The sequence below is a fragment of the Podarcis melisellensis genome (genome assembly GCF_964234715.1).
Source record: "Podarcis melisellensis genome assembly, chromosome: 7".
Lineage (NCBI taxonomy): Eukaryota > Metazoa > Chordata > Lepidosauria > Squamata > Lacertidae > Podarcis > Podarcis melisellensis.
Window position 1 is genome coordinate 72310230 of NC_138539.1, and position 18273 is coordinate 72328502.

Below are 18273 nucleotides of genomic sequence, written 5' to 3' on the forward strand. Positions count from 1 at the left end.
CTGGAGACTGTGGCTACCCAGCAAAGTAAGGGGGAACACTGCTCCCTCCTAGCAAGGTTAATCTCAGTTTTGACCCAAAATATGCATGTCAGGCCTATAGGGCACCCCTCCCTTCAAGTCCTCCCAGATATACCACACTGGCAGATCTCTAAAGGGTACCTTTACCCCAATAATGTTTCTCTCTCCAGCTTCCCAACTTGCCTGGACACAATGCCAAAAGAGCAATCAAATGATACCACTCCAAAGTGCCAATCTAATTTGTCCCAACAGTAAGAAGTAGGCAAAAAAGGAGGGAACCCAAAACCAATCAAGCAATTTCTCCTGGGGGGTGGGGGAACCCACTTAGCCTCTAAAAGGTCAAGGGACCCCTGACCATTAGGTCCACTCACGGACGACTCTGGCATTGCGGTGCTCATCTCGCTTTATTGGGCAAGGGAGCCGGCGTACAGCTTCCGGGTAATGTGGCCAGCATGACTAAGCCACTTCTGGCGAACGGAAACACTGTTTACCTTCCCACCAGAGTGCTACCTATTTATCTACTTGCACTTTGACGTGCTTTCAAACTGCTAGGTTGGCAGGAGCAGGGACCAAGCAATGGGAGCTTACCCCGTCGCAGGGATTCGAACCACCAACCTTCTGATTGGCAAGTCTTAGGCTCTGTGGTTTAACCACAGCGCCACCCACATCCCTCCACTTAGCCTCTAGGGACAGGTAACTAGCAAAAGTTCATATAGGGAGGTAGAAGAGCTCAAAGGAGGAAACTTTGGTGTCATCCTCATGTACCACTGGTAGCAATCACTCCTTTGATTCAGAATTGTTTTGTTATATGTGGCTCAAGCATCTGGTTGGTAACTGTGAAAATATACTAGACTAGATGGGCCTTTGTTCTGATCCAGTGCTCATTATATTATATTTTGGAAATCTCTGTTTTTCCTAAGCCACTAATGGGAAGAGGTTGATGAAAATGAGTAAAGGGGTGTTTAGCTGAAGTAAGTCTCTTTTGGAAGCCACACCTTACTTAACCTCCAATACGAGGAATCAGCCCAAGCAAGAAATTATCTTACACTGCTGCATCTGAGAAGGTACTTGGTTTTAAAGGAGAAGAACCTTTCTATTTGCTGTTTGGGGCATGAATGGAACAGTCAAAAATATGGTTCTTCATTGACTTTAAAGTGTAAGAAAGATGCAAAGCCCAAAGTCTATTCATCAGCTCAAACTGCTATGGACTCTATAATGTCATGTAACATTGTAACATTTGGATCCGTTCATTTCCCCCTTTCCCCTCTATCTTTGGTTCAGTAGATTTGAATAACTTAGGCTGGTTGCCTTTGAGGCAGAGTTTCCATCAGATTGCTGTATCCTCATAAATATAAATCTTTTCTTTAGTTGCAGAAAACTGTGTGACACATTTGTTTAGTTAGCATCAAATCTGAGGTGTTACCTGTCATACTTAAGCTGTCAGCAGCTTCCTTGACATTTACCATATTTCAGATACATTGATAGAGATTATAAATGAACATGAAGTTATATTTCATCTTCTTCTACTTCATACCAAAACAATGAGTGGGGGTGGGGAGGCAGAAGTAGATTTCTTTTCATTTTTTGCTTTGGTAAACTTGAGACAAGTCTGGCACATACTGCTTGAAATGCACAAGAACAAGCTTCAAATATGACACCAGTATTGATTCTGAGGCATGATACATAACTGAGATACACAGCAAAATAGTATACCTCTTGCCCCAAGGATCATCATTGTCAGTGAGGTGTATCAGGAGTGCATGCAAAACCCAAAATAGCCACATTCCAAAGTCAAGACCATACACTACCTGACATTTAAGAAAGGGTGATTTCAGACACTCCAAGTGTCACTGTTTTCCAGGGACATCCCTGATTTAGAGAAGCCGTCCTGGTTTCTGATTTGATCCCAGAATGTCTCACTTTTCTTTAGAATGGCCCTATTTTCATTGGAGAAATGTTGGAGGGTATGGAGTTATCCAACCCCTGAGCTGTCTAAAAGGTAATCCTGTATAGGGAAGTGTTGTTGTTTTTTTCCAAATGTTTAATGTTTTATTGTGTTTTTATATATGTTGGAAGCTGCCCAGAGTGGCTGAGGCAACCCAGTAAGATGTGTGGGGTATAAACAATAAAATTATCATTATGGAATGGGATGTCCCTATTTTCATCGGAGAAATGTTGGAGGCTTTGTGATTTTAAGTGTGCCACAACTGGTGATTTAGAATCAAGTTGGTGTGTAAGCAGGGATGTGTAGTTTTAAAGCAATTACGGTAAGTCTCATCTGAATCATGCCAACAAGGTTCCGGAAAACGTGCAGTGTAGTAGATTTTCATTAGTAATAATAGCATGTATACAACTCTTAAGTAATAGAAGGTATCAGACTATTCCAACTGAAATCTCACCAAAGAAAATTGAGGGCTAGTTGAGCATTCAGCACAAACACTCTAAAAATCCAGAGATTTCCCAACATCCAGAGATCCCTCTCAAGACAAATACATTTACAGGTACCTTTGGATCAGATTTTCAACCTACCAGTCCATGAACCTAATTAAAATCAAAAGAAGGCTGGGAGGGAGACTGTGCTATACCACACCCATGTGCCAGCCACTTTATGACTGGCACTCACAGCATTTTCTTAAAATTCAAAATGTGTCCACTGGTCCAAAAAGTTTGGTGACCCTTGGACCCCGAAAACAATGACACACACATAGACCAAAGAGCAGCAGTACTGAGCGTAATACTTAGATTATTAGATCCGCATGACTGCAGTCCTATGTGCATCATTTCATGGGACTGAGCTCTTTGGAACTCAGTGATGCTTTCTTCTGAACACACAGGTTTAGCTTGTAAAACTCACTGAAGTTTAACGAAAGATATTTAGCAAGCTGAAATCCAGCCTTTATCTCTTAGAAATGCATATAATTTTGCTAGGTGTTTTCATTTAAACTGCTAGCACGAGGTGGGAACCATATCAAGAAAAAGAAACAAGTGTACAGCCCTTTCTTGATTATTTTCCTCTTCACTAATTTGTCATAAGGAAACAAAGTCAGCTTCATTGTCATCATACCTGATCGCCAAAGCTATCAGGGTCTGCCTATTGCATCACATCATGTCATCACTCACAAATATATGTTACAGTCATCATGATGAACATATATGTATGTGACAAAGTCCAACATGGGATGGGTTGCTGTGCTCGCTGTGATTTATTTAAGCATTGTCAAAGCATCAGCACACCAGTGGTTTTTTTCCCCATAAGGCAATAGTCACCGCACTGAAAAAGCTACGATCCTCTAGGCAAAATATACTTTGGTGGAATTTCAACTACTGTCACTAAATAAATGTTTTCTTTGTTCATCTCTCTGGGAGGAAGGCTTTGCCATTCTGCATCACAGAGCTAATCATCAAGCAATATTGCCTCAAGCAATAACCAATACATACTTCTCCAGATGAAAGTGCAAATAAGACGTTAGTCATGAAGCCTGTTGAATGGTGATTGCAAGGTTCTTCTGTTGATCATTTTGCTGCCTGGCACATCAATGTAAAGATCCTATTATTACCACTGCCCAGGCTATGAAACAGGCTATGAAACAAAGATTGTATGCAGCTGCACTCCTAACCATGCTTACTGAGAAGTAAGTTACTTTGGGCGGAGGAGGGTATTCAACTAAGTTTTATTCAGAGTAGAATCATAGAATCGTACAGTTGGAAGGGACCACAAGAGTCATCTAGTCCAACCTTCTGCAATGCAGGAATCTCAGCTAAAGCATCCATGACAGGTGGCCATCCAACCTCTGCTTAAAAACCTCCAAGGAAGGAGAGTCCACAGCTTCCCGAGGAAGACTGTTGAACAGCTCTTCCTGTCAGAAAGTTTTTCCGTATATTTAGTCAGAATCACCTTTCTTGAAACTTGAACTCTGCTTTTCTCCAGAGAAGGAGAAAGCAAGTCTGTTCCCTCTTCCATGTGACAGCCCTTAAGATATTTGAGGAAGGCTATCATAGCTCCTGTCAGTCTCCTCTTTTCCAGGCTAAGCATACCTGGCTCTTTCAAGTGCTCCTCATAAGGCTTGGTTTCCAGACCCTTGATCATCTTGGTTGCCCTCCTCTGCAAAGTAGATCCACTGCAATTAATAATTCTAACATAGTCCTTTTTACTAATTGTGTAAACTCCTCATGTCATTAGGAGTCACTGTGCAATCATTGAGCCCATCATCAGGTCATGTGCTTCTCTGATCCCAACAGTGGGCATCAGTGATATGGAGTACAAGAGGGGGAAATGCTCAGTTGTTGCTGTGAAGTGATGAAGTGACCAAAGTGTTGCTGCTGACCTTTAAAGCCCTAAACAGCCTCAGACACTGAGGTCCTCCTACGAGGGCCTTCTGGTGGTTTCCTCACTGTGAGAAGTGAAGTTGCAGGGAACCAGGAAGAGGGCCTTCTCAGTAGTGGTGGCTGCCCTGTGGAATGCCCTCCCATCAAATGTCAAGGAAATAAACAACTATCTGACTTTTAGAAGACATATGAAGGAAGCCCTGTTTAGGGAAGTTTTTAATGTTTGATGTTTTATCATGTTTTTAATATTCTGTTGGGAGCTGCCCAGAGTGGCTGGGGAAACCCAGCCAGATGGACAGGGTATATATTATTAGTATTTTAGTATTAGTATTAGTATTAGTATTATATTTTGGGGCAGCAGAGGAAAACTCTGCATGGGAATTTGAGTGCTGCTATATCATGTGCCGTGTTTGGTTTCACATCAGTTCCCTAGTACCGGTAATTTCTCTTTATCAAAGCTTTAGCTGATGAATGATCTGCCTTTTAACTGACCAATCAAGTGCATATTTCCAAAAGCTCTTTGGCTACTTGGAAGCCAGAATAAAATCACATGGCATTGAATAAACATACCACATTGTTCAAAGAAAAGTCGCCTTTAACCACTCTTTTCTCTTTTCATTTGCTCTCAAGGGAAGAATGCTAGAATCAAAGGAGCATTGAACATATACAAAGGTGCCTTGACTCATAGCTCCATGGATTAGCACTTGCCCTCGCTAACTAATCAGCAAAACCTCCCATTAATTCATCTGTTGTTTCAGCTGATTAAAGCTTATAGTGCTTAATGAAGAACTCAACATTTGCTGCTTGTTTTGAAGACAGTCAAAGTATACTAGGAAAAAATCCAGTTGGCAAACTGATGAAATAAGTTGACTTTAAAAAGGAAGGGATTTCTAGATTTGTAAAACTTGACAAGAAGTTGTACAAAAAGCAAGGCATTCCTCCCCTCCCCCCCCCCGCGTCCCTCTGCAACAAACTTTTATGTAAGTCGGGTGGAATTTGTTTTGGGGAATGACAATTTGTGTCAAGATGAAGTTGCTTCTCTCAAATTCTCACATCCCAAAACAGGGCTGCTGTTTGCCAGGAGGGGAGATGAGATATTAGTTGACAATTATTTTCCCTTGGGCAATACGTGGTACAGGTGAAAATGCAAAGGATGAATGAATGGATTTGTTTATTTCCTTTATTTAGAATACATAACAACTAATTGATGCTTAGCCTATAGAATGAAAATTGTGAGGGTCTATGCTGAGGACGTCTGTTCATTTCATTCCCTTTTGCATGGTTGCACTTTTGTCTACTAGTATATTTGTCTATGTTTTAAAACAAAGAATGTTTAGCCCAACTAGCATGTCCGGAATAGGACAAGAGATTCTTTTCAGTGGATTGAAGCGAAAATTTAAAAAGTGCATCTTGTCTTGTACTTGTAAAGCTTTCTTCCACTGCAAGGAAGGTTTCCACTTTTCTGTCTCATTCTCAAGACCCTTTATAATTTCCTTCGAATTTAGGACTTGCACTTACCGTATCATTGGGAGGTGGCCATGGTATGTATGTGTGTTTCCTTAAACATTTCTCTTCCACTCTGAAACCCCCCCCAGCTGCCTGTACAGTATTTCCTGATCTAAATAGGCCTCATGGGAGGAGTTACTTCATGGCATCTTCCACTGAACTTTAATTTAAGCAGCAGAAGCTGTAAAAGGTGGCTGTTGAATGCCTGAGATTGGTGCACTTCCTGATTTATTCTTTAAGAGAAGTCCTTCATTTTATCTTAAAATATCATTTCACAGTGATTCACTTAAAAGTACAAAGACTTTGAAAAGAAAAGAAAAGAATAAAGCTATCAGCTGTGTGTTGGGCAATCTCCTCACCTGCAAGAAGACCCAGCTGAGGACATCAGGGGTTTTCAAGGAAACAACCAGCCAGGAAGGTTGCAGAGTGCAGATCACTGGAGAACTGATAGTAGATTGAAAGAAAGGACATTATAAATATCCCTCAGCCACTAAGGTAAGCACAACCAAAAAGCTCTCATCTACTTCTGAGAATTTCACACACAAAAATCATTTCTATTTGGTAATTTCACAATGTTTTTCTCACTGATTGAGGGAAGATAGTTAAATAACAAGCAGGAGACATGATCAGTACAACATTAAGTAAACTATGAAATGAATATACATTACTTACAAAACCAAATACAGTGGTACCTCAGGTCAAGAACTTAATTTGTTCTGGAGGTCCATTCTTAACCTGAAACTGTTCTTAACCTGAGATACCACTTTAGCTAATGGGGCCTCCCGCTGCCGCCGCACAATTTCTGTTCTCATCCTGAAGTAAAGTTCTTAACCTAAGGTACTATTTCTGGGTTAGCGGCGTCTGTAATCTGAAGCTTCTGTAATCTGAGGTAAGGTAAAGGTAAAGGGACCCCTGACTGTTAGGTCCAGTCACAGACAACTCTGGGGTTGCGACACTCATCTCGCTTTACTGGCTGAGGGAGGGAGCCGGCGTACAGCGACTAAGCCGCTTCTGGCGAACCAGAGTAGTGCACGGAAACGCCATTTACCTATAAATAGGAGCTGTACCTATTTATCTACTTGCACTTTGACGTGCTTTCGAACTGCTAGGTTGGCAGGAGCTGGGAACGAGCAACGGGAGCTCACCCCGTTGCAGGGATTCGAACCACCAACCTTCCAATCGGCAAGCCCTAGACTCTGTGGTTTAGACCACAGTGCCACAAGGTACCACTGTACAAAAATGCTAAGATTAAAATGCAGTGGAAACAGCCACTCCAGTGATCACAGTAATACACTCCAGACATTCAAATAACACATTCCTCCATTCCAACAGCTGAAAATAATCATCAAAAATTAATCTTTAAAACTAAATGAATCCCCAAGAAACCACAATACAACATTAGCAGTCAAATATCTGGAAATAAGGAAACATTTTCATCTAGCACCTGAAAGAAGCCAAAGTTTTCATCAGCTGGCCGAAATGAAGATGGTGTGGATAAAGATTGATTTTGTATTCTTGTTAGCTGCCAGGATAGTTATTGTAAGAAAATGGAACTATTCAGAGGAGTTAAATATAGATTGATGGTATGGTCAAATCTGGTTCATAACTATTGCTTGAAAACTCAAAAATTACGGTGCTGTAGAGGACAGAAAAATAATAATTTCCAACCACATGGCAAGCAAATATTTTATATATAAATGATTATAGCAATGTTCAAATTTCTCATGTGAAATATGCTACTTTTCTGAATTCTTAGTAACTTTTTCAGTTTCAGGTGAGATATTTATAAGGTTTTGAGGATACATCTTGATATCTCTAAAGAAAGCATTTCTATTTTTTTTTAAAAAAGGACATGTTACTACCCCAGAATCAATAATAATAAGATTTTCTCACAATTTGCAAGAATTGTGAATTTTGAAGCTCAGATTTATATCCCTTTATTGTCTTGATGTGTGTTTCATTTTCATACAAGTGCATGGTTTCCTCTTTATTTTAATATGTTATTGAATTACTTGCATTTGGTTAATAAATAAAGATGAATATTAGGGGGGAAGTTTGTACCTGCTGAGCCTTGTACCATAAATGGGGTGGGGGGATACTGAAAATAGGGGCATCCAGAAGGGCCATCTTAAAATCCAGTTTGGTTCATATCATAGAATTGTAGAGTTGGAAGGGACCGAGAGTTTTCTAGTCGAACCCCCTGCAATGCAGGAATCAAGCATCCGTGACAGATGGCCATAAACCAGTGTTTCCCAACCTTGTGCCTCCAGATGTTTTTGGCCTACAACTCCCATCATCCCTAGCTAGCAAGACCAGTGGTCAGGGATGATGGGAATTGTAGTTCAAAAACAGCTGGAGGCACAAGGTTGGGAAACACTGCCATAAACCCTCTGCTTAAAAACCTCCAAGGAAGGATGAGGAATGGTGGGAGCCTCCCCCTCCCCCTGCTCCTGACCAGGATTCTGAAGCTGCCCAGGAGCAGTAGAGCAGTATAGATTTGGAACAGTGGTTTGCAGAGGGGCATAGTTCTGAAGACAACAGTTAGGATGAACTGGGGGGTGAACAGCAAAGTGAAAAAGACCTGGAAGAGAGACAGCTAACAGACTCTCTCTCGCTGGAAAGTGTCTAGTCTATCAGTCCAAGGTCACATAGAGCAAATTAAGTGGCTACACAAAAAGCACAGTGGTTGCATGATCAGGTTGGAAAGCGCGGAAGTGACTAGGGGGGAAGTGGGTGGAAGCCTTAATTGGGAACACCATCATTTTCTGAGAATGGCTGCATTGTTCTTTGGCTGTGATCATTAAAAACACTTTAAATGGTAAGCAACTATTTTCACTTTGTCCTACTTATCTATGTCCAAAAGGGGGGAAGCAGAGTCCCCAAAGCTTGACAATAACATATTGCAGTAGTCTAATTGTGAGGTTATAGACACAGTCTATAGGTTATAGACACAGACTACAAAGTGATGTTTTTAACCTAACAGCATGGATATATCTGAGTCACCAGCTGATGTGGTACTCTGAGCCTTAGAGGTCAGTTGGACCTCCTGTGATAGTAATGGATTGTGAAGAATCCCCAAACCATAGATGTGGATTTTCAAGCAAAGTGTGGCCTCATCAGAACTAGTGAAACTTCCTGTATCTGAACCACAGAACCATCCACTAAAAGTATTTTTGTCTTGTCTAGATTGAGTTTAAGTTTACTAGCTGTCATCCAGTTCATTACCGTGGCTACAAACCCAGATTCAAATCCCCACTCAGCCATCACACTGGACAACCTTAGGCCAGTCACACAATGCATGATCAGCTTAACATGCATCATGGTGGTACTGATGCTATTGGCTGTTGGTATTAAGAAATAGTGTGTAGAAATCAATTATTACGCTCAACTTGGACAAGCCAAGAACATCTACTTCTGCCCTTAGAATCATATTAGCATTCTCTAACTCACTGTGACATGAATTTCTGTGCTATACAACAAAGTTTATGGAATGAGTGGCATGCATTTGCGTAAAGGAAACATTGAAAAATATCTCATAGCAGGCCATGAACATTCGAAATACATTCAACTATGCTGGCTATCTTTGTTTTATCAGGCTCCCCCCCTCTTTTTTAAATACTTATGACAGGCTGACAAATGAAAGGCTTATTTCTGCTGTATTCCCCCCCCCCCAATTTTATGAGATTATTCTTTTGAAAGATGATGACTGTGCTTTGTATATATCAGAGGTCATTTTTTTTTTTTTTAAGGAGGACCATAAATGTTGAAATGTAGGGATTCTATTCTCTTTAAAAAGATTGAGTTTCCTACCTTTGGGAGGACCATGGTACTTTGCAACAGTGCATCTAAGACAGGAAAGTTTAATACTAGAACTTGTGTGTGAGAGAAAATGAGTGTGTGTACAGTGGTACCTCAGGTTACATACGCTTCAGGTTACATACTCCGTTAACCCAGAAATAGTACCTTGGGTTAAGAACTTTGCTTCAGGTTGAGAACAGAAATCGTGCTCCGGTGGTGCAGCTGCCCCATTAGCTAAAGTGGTGCTTCAGGTTAAGAACAGTTTCAGGTCATCTCACTTTACTGGCCGAGGGAGCCGGTGTACAGCTTCCGGGTCATGTGGCCAGCATGACTAAGCCGCTTCTGGCGAACCAGAGCAGCGCACGTACAGACCTATGGAACGAATTAAGTACTTAACCCCGAGGTACCACTGTATATATGTGTGTGTATGTTTGTGTGTGAGTGTGTGTGTGTGTGTGTGTGTGTGAGAGAGAGAGAGAGAGAGAGAGAGAGAGAGAGAGAGAGAGTTCAGCATTTATTGCTACTGCTTCTGATCAAAGTAAGCACTGGCTTTAGGAAGGTCCTGGAGGCCTCCTTCTCAAAGCCTAATTAGCACCTGCCAGATCTTATGCCTCCTTCCCAAAGACTGGAGCCTCCCTTACCTGGCCTTCAAAAGGTGGCACAAGGGCTGGGGTGTGTTTGTCAAATTTTGGCCTTGAACAGGGTGCCATATTACCAAGGGCCTAGAGCTGTCACTGGAGTTAGTTCTCCTACAGCTGTCCTTTAATTCTGGAAATAGGGGTGGCCTTAAAGCTCATTGGCTGATGGATCTATTGGAAATAAGAAATATATCCTCTGAAGAAGGTAATGTGGGAGTGGGGAGGAAGGGAAAACACCATATGGCAGAGTGTGTAAGTGAGCAATTTCTATGCAAGGTGTTTTTTGTTTAATTGTGGCACTGTCTGTTCTGGCTAACGTGCCCAACCACTCATTATGAAGCTTTGATATAATGTGGGTAGAATTTTGAGTCAAGGTTTCCAACTGCGAGTGTTCAGTTGCAGAATTGGGTTAATGTGGTGCACTTAGTTTGTTAGATTTGGGAGTGTGCTTCCTGCGAGGAAATAAGGATTATGAAAATAAGGGGAATTTAGCTCAATTTTGTCCTATTTGCCGTTCATAGCAATTATGTAATTATGCAATTATGTTCAGACAGCTAATAAATAGCTAGAGCTGAAATGATAGCTCGATTAAATGTGACTAAGTCTAATTAATACTTAATCGTAACAGCAATCATTGATACAAATTTACTGCTTTCTCTGGCTGTAGAGAAGTTGAGTAGCAACAAACATGGGCTATAATATCTACTGCAGATATGAATGCATATTACAACATAGAATTTAACTGTTCTGGAAAACTTCCTGCCTTGAAATAGCATGCAAGTTAGGATTTAACTGCAGAAAGCCATTTGTGTCCTCAAGAATGTAAGATGATCCCTCCTGGTTCATACCAAAATTCTATGTCATCCACTTCCAAATTGCAGTGTTGGCATACCCTCAAAGTGTCCCTGTTTTCCAGGGATATTCCCAGAATTATGAAAGCCACCCCAGCTTCTGATTTCATCCTGGAATGTCCCTATTTCCCCTGCCACTGCCGCTGAGCTCAGGGATTAGGATGAGCCAGTGCTTGTCCTGAGCGATGGTGGCAGCAGCAGTGGCAACTTTGAGAGTATCCTGTTGCTTCTTCCTTTCTTCTTGGCTGCTGCTGCTGCTGAACTCCTCCCCTGGGCAGCTTGTAAGGACTTCTGGGGAGCAGGTGAGAAGGAGAAGGAGAGGCTGCTGCCCGCCTCATGTGATGCATCAGCTCTGAGGTGCAGGCAGAGGGCAGGGCCACCCCAGGCAGGAAGAAAGGGGGAGTAAAGCAGTGGGCAAGTACACTTTATTTTATTTTTAAAACAATGCTTCGTGATTCCACATCTAATTTTGCCACTTTCTAAAACTGATTTATTGGTGTGTGTTTTTCTTTTTGTAACTCTACCAAACATAAAATAAAATAAAATAGGTTTTAAGAGGTTGCTGTTGAGATTTCTATTCCACCTTAAGGAGCAGACATGTGGAACTGTTAGGTGTCACATGTCTGTTTACATTCCAGTACAGCTTGCTGGGAACTTCCATTGTGTGTATTCCTTTTGCTTTTCCTGAGTCTCTCTGAGAAGACAAAGAGAGAGAGACGACATGTTTCTTTGTCCTGATTTATGACGAATAAATCTGTAGTTGTAGTATGCTTTCACAAGCCTCATGCCTATTCTGTGTGCGCAGTTTGATCTGCTGATAGTGTGCCCTGTTTTTGAAGTCCGTGTCACTGATTTACATTGGAGCAGAGGCAGATGGGTCTTTGTAGTGGGACGGCTGGAAGGAGATGGCCCAGATGGGCTAGCCAGCTGGCCTCCCGGCCTTCTGCATGTCGACAGTTTCCTCAGGGTGGTGAGGTATGTGTATGCTATGCCCCATTGGTGTAGTGGTAGTGGAAATGCTCTGCAGGGAGGGGGACAAAAAATGGGGGGTCATGGAGGGGAATGATGTCCCTATTTTCATCTGAGGAATGTTGGAGAATTATCAGGAATGTCGGCTTGGCCCCATGACAATGGGTGCTCTGCAGTGTGCATGCCCCGGTGCCAAAATTTGTGGGTGCCTGGTCCTTTCATGGGGAATTTTGTGGGTGCTTGAGCCCCAAGGGCCCCGGGGAGTCAGCACCTATGGAGGGTATGGTGTTGGTTATCCAGATTTCTCTAAGTAGCCCACAAATGGAGTGCGTGATCATTTTTTCCTTTACTATTAACAGAAAACTCAAGCCTCAATTCTTGCATTAAGTCTTGTCCTGGTGACATAATCACAAAGATACTTTAGCCTTGTGAACATTTCATTTCAATACATTCCCAGAAAGCAATATCTGCCATCAGGGAATAGTATTAAGAGGCAAACTTTCCTTAAGTTAAGTAATTCGAGCAAAATAGCAGGCCTGAAGCACAACTTACGTTTTGCTATGGAAATGGTACCTAAGTTAGTCTTCCAACCCCCCAAATGACTGCAATAACAATCCAGACTTGAAGAGAAGGAATTGGGGGACCCTACTGAATCCCTGCAATATATTGGGGTTGTGTTTGTGCATGCACATACACAATTCATCATGGGAAGGACATTTTGCTCGTTATACTGAGATGACCTTGATGTGGGCTGTGGAGGAGGGGAGAGAAATACATTTGCCTTTTTAAAATATGAGAAACCACGTTCTGTGTGACTGTTTGTATCAATTTGCTCCCTTAGCCGTTTCTTTTGTTCAGCCTCCTTCCCCACAGTACCCTGTTATTGCTTGTCAATACATTTCAGTGTCGCATCAATGCAATCTTTCCCCCAAAACCCAGCTTCGTTCAACCCTGAGTGCAATGCTCCTGATCTTTATGCATCTCAGTATTAGGCAGTGGGAATTTGCTTTGCATACCAATGAATAAGAGACATGTCATCCGCTTACGTATTTTAAGCTGAGGTGGGTCATTTCAGCGTCTATATTTGGGTTCCACCACAGACATAAAGGATCTCTTTTATGTGTTTTCATTTTGCAGATGGTGCCCATCATAAAATACTGTCCCCTCCATCCCCTACATTTTGCCACATTCTGCACAGTAATTTCCGTTGTCCTCATTCACATAACGTGCAGCAGGTTAAAATCCTCCGCATTTATATCTCTCAGGAGCCTGCTGCTTTAAAGGGGAGTATTAGATTCACAGAAATTTTATGTTTATGCCTGCCTTCTGCTCTTTGAAATCTCATCTGGATGTTATGAAAACAAAATGCAGACTGTGTTAAATTCCTTGCAGGGATGTTGTAGTGGTAAATAGCATTTCAGAAAGTATTGCTGGCTCCAATTGCTCTTGTTCTTTTCATCTGATTCTCTCTGATTCACTCGAGACAAAATGTAGTGATCATTCCTGTATTTTTACTATGTAGTACCAGACTGGTGGAGCTGTGAATTCCTTGGTTGATGTGCAACTAACATGCCATGTCAAAGGCTTGCTTTATAGTTGTGCCAATGATAGCAATCTAGAGCTTTTATATAGTTGAAAGGAGATTAAATTATACATTATTCCAGGACAGAGTTGACCAAGGTCATGCTTTATGGTCCTTATTTTAGGGAAGGCCTAAAATAAACTATATGTCATCTACCAGCCATGCATAACAACCCAACAGGGGTTAATGGAACCCTGGCATTAGCACACAGATTCCTCAGGCAGCTGTCTGATAACAGGAGTGAGCCAGCAGTAAATCACACCGTGCATTTTGGAGTTAACTCTTTTTTAGCAAGAACACGATCTGTACAGACTTGGGGGAGTGTCATGCCTAATGAACACAGCAGCTCATTCCCCATGGATCAATTGCTGAGACTAAAGGTCCCACCTTCCCACAGCTGCCACCTCCCCCCCCCAAGCAATCTGAAACTACACCTGCATGCCTTTCTTTGCTCCTCCCACTTCATGCCTCTTCTGGTTCTGGGAGACCAGAAAGAAGGGGAGCTTGTCACAGCAGGAGGTGAAGACACCTATGATTCTTCACAAGCCTGACTCATCTCTGCCTCTTGCCCCCCCCCCTCCTCCCCATCTCCTGCTTCAACTTCTGCCTCTGAAACTAGACTTCTGCCTGTCACCGACTCTTCCAGCTCACTAAGTCCTGTTACCTCTTCACCTTCTGACACCTCATCTTCTCTCTCTGACCACTGATCGTTGTCCCACCACCATTCTCTGAGCACGGAGCCTTCTTCTTTTGGTGGTTCCTCAGCTGGTTCCTCCCACCTCTGCATCCAAACAGTCCATGACACTTGGATGCCATGTTTACATTGCCAAATAAAGAGGAAACATCCCCACAAAGACAACAAACAAGTACACAGATCTTCTGTGACTACCTGACCTGTGCAACTGCTCAGACCGCTGTTTAGGACCCCTACTTTTCCTACTTAAAATTATTTATATTTGGCCTGACTATACAGCCCTTCGAACAGAAGGTTCCTTCAAATAGAGCAGGGATAGGCAACCTAAGGCCCATGGGCCACATACGGCCCACGGGGGTCATTTAACCGGCCCCCGAACCACCCCCAAAAGCAAGCCGCCTGCTTGGCGAGTCCCTGTGCACTGCACTAAACTAGCATGGCACGGGGACTCGCTTCCGCGGTACTGAAAATCACACCTGTGCATGTGCAGATGCCAGAAATGGCAGGCAAGCATGCTCACACATGTGCACAATCCAGCCCACGATCTGGAGTGAAGCAGCCAAGGTGAGGTAAACCTTGCCGACCCCTGAAACAGAGGATGTTCTCTGAAGCCCTTTGTAAGAGAGGACAGTCTTCTGTAAAGTAGGACACATGAACAGCCTGCTTCAGAGTACCAGCGGGTTCTCATTTTTGATATCCACTCTGCTCCCCTTATTTTATTTTATTTTTGCCCCCAACAAAGTACCATTCCAGGACACTGTGAAAAATTAAAATTGTAGTTTCCAATGGTTTAGGAGTCGTCATTTTTATTTTCCACAGTGTTCTCACACAGCCACTCCTAAGCATCTTCTCTGATGCTCCGGTGGCCGGAGAGCCCCTTGGTTTTCAGGGAGCCTCAGTGTTATCATGTAGCAGTGAAAGAAGAAAATATGTGATTCACTGCTTCCATCATATCTTCAAGTATGCATCCAGTGTAATTGCTCCAAGAGTTTTGAGGTCGACACCAGCATCTACACCAGTTAATGTAAAGCAGACCCCTCAGAAGACTGCTATGACAAATTTGTGAGGCACTTTGCTCACTTCCATGACAAATTGGATGCCACTAATGGAGAAGGTCAGAGTAAGGTGACCGGTCTGGTCTGGTTTTATGGATTTGATGTCAGCTCTTGTGGCCTGAAGATCTGGGCAATACACTTGAGGGTGTGTGGCCAATTACATGCTCACTTGAACACTGTCCTTTATGCCTGATTAGATCTCGCTGGAGGGGATTGACCAGGTGGGTCTAATATGGGGCGTACACATCTTTGCAGGAGGAACAGGTACCTGAAAATATTAAGGAGGCTGCAATGCTCTCACTCATAAAAACAACACTGGACTGGGAAGTCCAATAATTATCCTGATAATTATCACCCAGTTGCATATAATAGGTGAATGCAGAGATTCACCTTGTGTCTGTTTTAAATATATAATCTGATTTGCTTCTGAGTTACTTGGTTCATTGTCAGCTTTCACTCTGATTCAGATCACTCTCTATGAGCAAAGCTCTTTGTACCCACTATTCCCACTTCACTCTTATGGGTAATTCAAAAACAACTAGAATTTGTCTCCTTTGGAGGGGGGTCAGATTAAATTTGAAGACTTAGGAGCCCATCCAGAGTGAATTAAGTTGGCCAGATTGCAGACAAACATGTCCAGGGGCTTCTGTAAGAGAAGCATAAGAGAAGCATATTACTTTAATATGGATTCCTCCATAAGCCATATTAAAGTAATAACTTTAGCAGTCCGACTAAAACTTCAAAAATTAGTTTCATATTTCTAAGAGATGTAGGGGTTTATTCAATATAACTCAGGGGCAATTAAGTGGTGTGTCTTCTTGGCTGTACATATTTTAAAACATGAGCAGCTTCACACCAGTTGGCTTAGCACTCTATGTGGAGCTGCCTTGGAAGTTGGTTCAGAAGCTATAACTGGTGCAGAATGCTAAAGCAGGGATTCAGCTCTTATGACCTATAGGAGAAGGTGCACACCCCTCTAAAGTGAATGGAAGTCTTTGCTGACTTTATTAACAGTTAATGCATGAAATGAAGGTGACATTTCTGGAGGGGGTTAGTGGTGGAATGGGAGACTGGCATAATAGGAGTTATAAATTCCAAAAATGCAGTTTCTTCTTGCTTATAAAGCATGCTCTTAGCAAAGGAAATATTTATCAATGTCACACAAATCTCACTCTTGAATAATAAAGTCCGCACCAAGTCAGTGCATACTACCAAAACTCAGAGATCTGATATTTCACATATTTGCCCTGACAGTTGGAGGGTATGCAACTGTCCTCTGCAGAGAACCAACCGTTGTTCCACAATTTCTTGGGAGTCAGGCAGTTCTCTTAATCACTAGTTTAGGAAAGCCTGTCCCTTTCCATTTTGTAGCATAGACTTTATGTTGACATATCTCTGCTTCAAAAGTTTTGCCGTCCAGGATCTTTATCCTCTTGAAAACTCCCAGTCACGTATTGCTATTCCAAAACTACAGTGGCTAAGATCCCTTCCCAGACCACTCATTAACCCTCTCCCATGCAGTCCCTTTGCGACAAATCTCTTCCAACCTTAGTCCCTAGCAGTTGGGAAGAATGCTGACTATCCACTGTTGAGAGAAGGAGAGGTTAAATGAGCAGCTTGTCTAAATAAATGACCAGATTTGCTTGCCCACATCTAGGCAGCTGCTGGAAGAACTAATGAACTGGCAGCAATGCAACTAATTAGGCCAAATAGGCCTGGATAGCTTGAGGCAATATGATTACAAATGGCACTGCAATTTCCAAACAGGACATACATTCACTCTTCATTTGACTATAATTATTTTTACACTACTTATAATCCAGGCAGTGGTTTTCAAGCTGTGCTTCAGGGAACCCTAAGGGGTTGTTTTATGTATTTATATCCCACTGTTCTTCCATCATGGAGCCCGAAGTGGCATACATAGCATTCACCAGCAGTCTCCCCATCCAGGCATTGTCTGGATTTCGACCTGCTTAGATTCTGCATACATTTGCCTGAGGCCTCAGAGATGGAGGGGGCCATATTAGTGTTGACAAACAATGTGTTCCAACTGAGGACAGAAGGGAAGAGAAGACATGAGAAGAGGGCTTCAAAGGAACACTCAGCTCCTGGGCTTCTCCTATGGGCAAGTTCGCTGCATTATATGCCTATTTTCAGACCATGCCCTGAAGTGTAAGTTCCTTGGAATGAGAGAGGCACCATAATGGTAGATAAGCATCCAAACAGCTTGCCCACCATTTCTCATCTTCATCTGCTATGAATAGTTGCAGGGAATTGTTGGCTATGTGCTATGGCGCCTTATTGGGTCACCTGGAGTGATTGAGCGGCCTAACCAGCACCCAGAATGAAGCACACGTGCTCTAGAATACTTCCCTGAATTATATGCAAATTGCTGGTGTTCATTGGGAGATGGCTTGACATCGAAAGAGTTCCCTGTAAAGAAAGCTTTTAATGAGCACTGATCTAGTGTGTCAGTATTTCTACCTGCATAACTAAGATGCTTTGTGAATTGTTGGAGTGCCTTGGTTGCATCAGGCCACAGTATCACATCTTGCGGTCAGAAGCTGTCAGGAATGAGCCAGCTCCTAGTGGAACTTTACAGCCGGCTACAGAACAGAGAGGTTTAGATTTGACGCAGGCTGTGCTGACTCCCCTGGACATTGGAATGCCGGTTGCCAAGGGAACAACTGAGAGTGAGCTGGAACACAGCCAAAGCTCTCAAGAAGCTCAAACAGGCGCTAACAGACACGGAGACAGTCTTGCAGAACAGGAAGAGGTTGGAGCTGATCAAATAAGTCTGAAGAGTCAGCTAGACAGAAAGCAAAACAAGAGACAG

General features: G+C 42.6%; 1 protein-coding gene across 2 annotated transcripts in view; it reads left to right on the forward strand.

Moving 5' to 3' along the window:
- CDH12 (cadherin 12) overlaps nt 1–18273 on the forward strand; it is a 652390-nt gene that overhangs the window by 143817 nt on the left and 490300 nt on the right. The window lies entirely within an intron of this gene.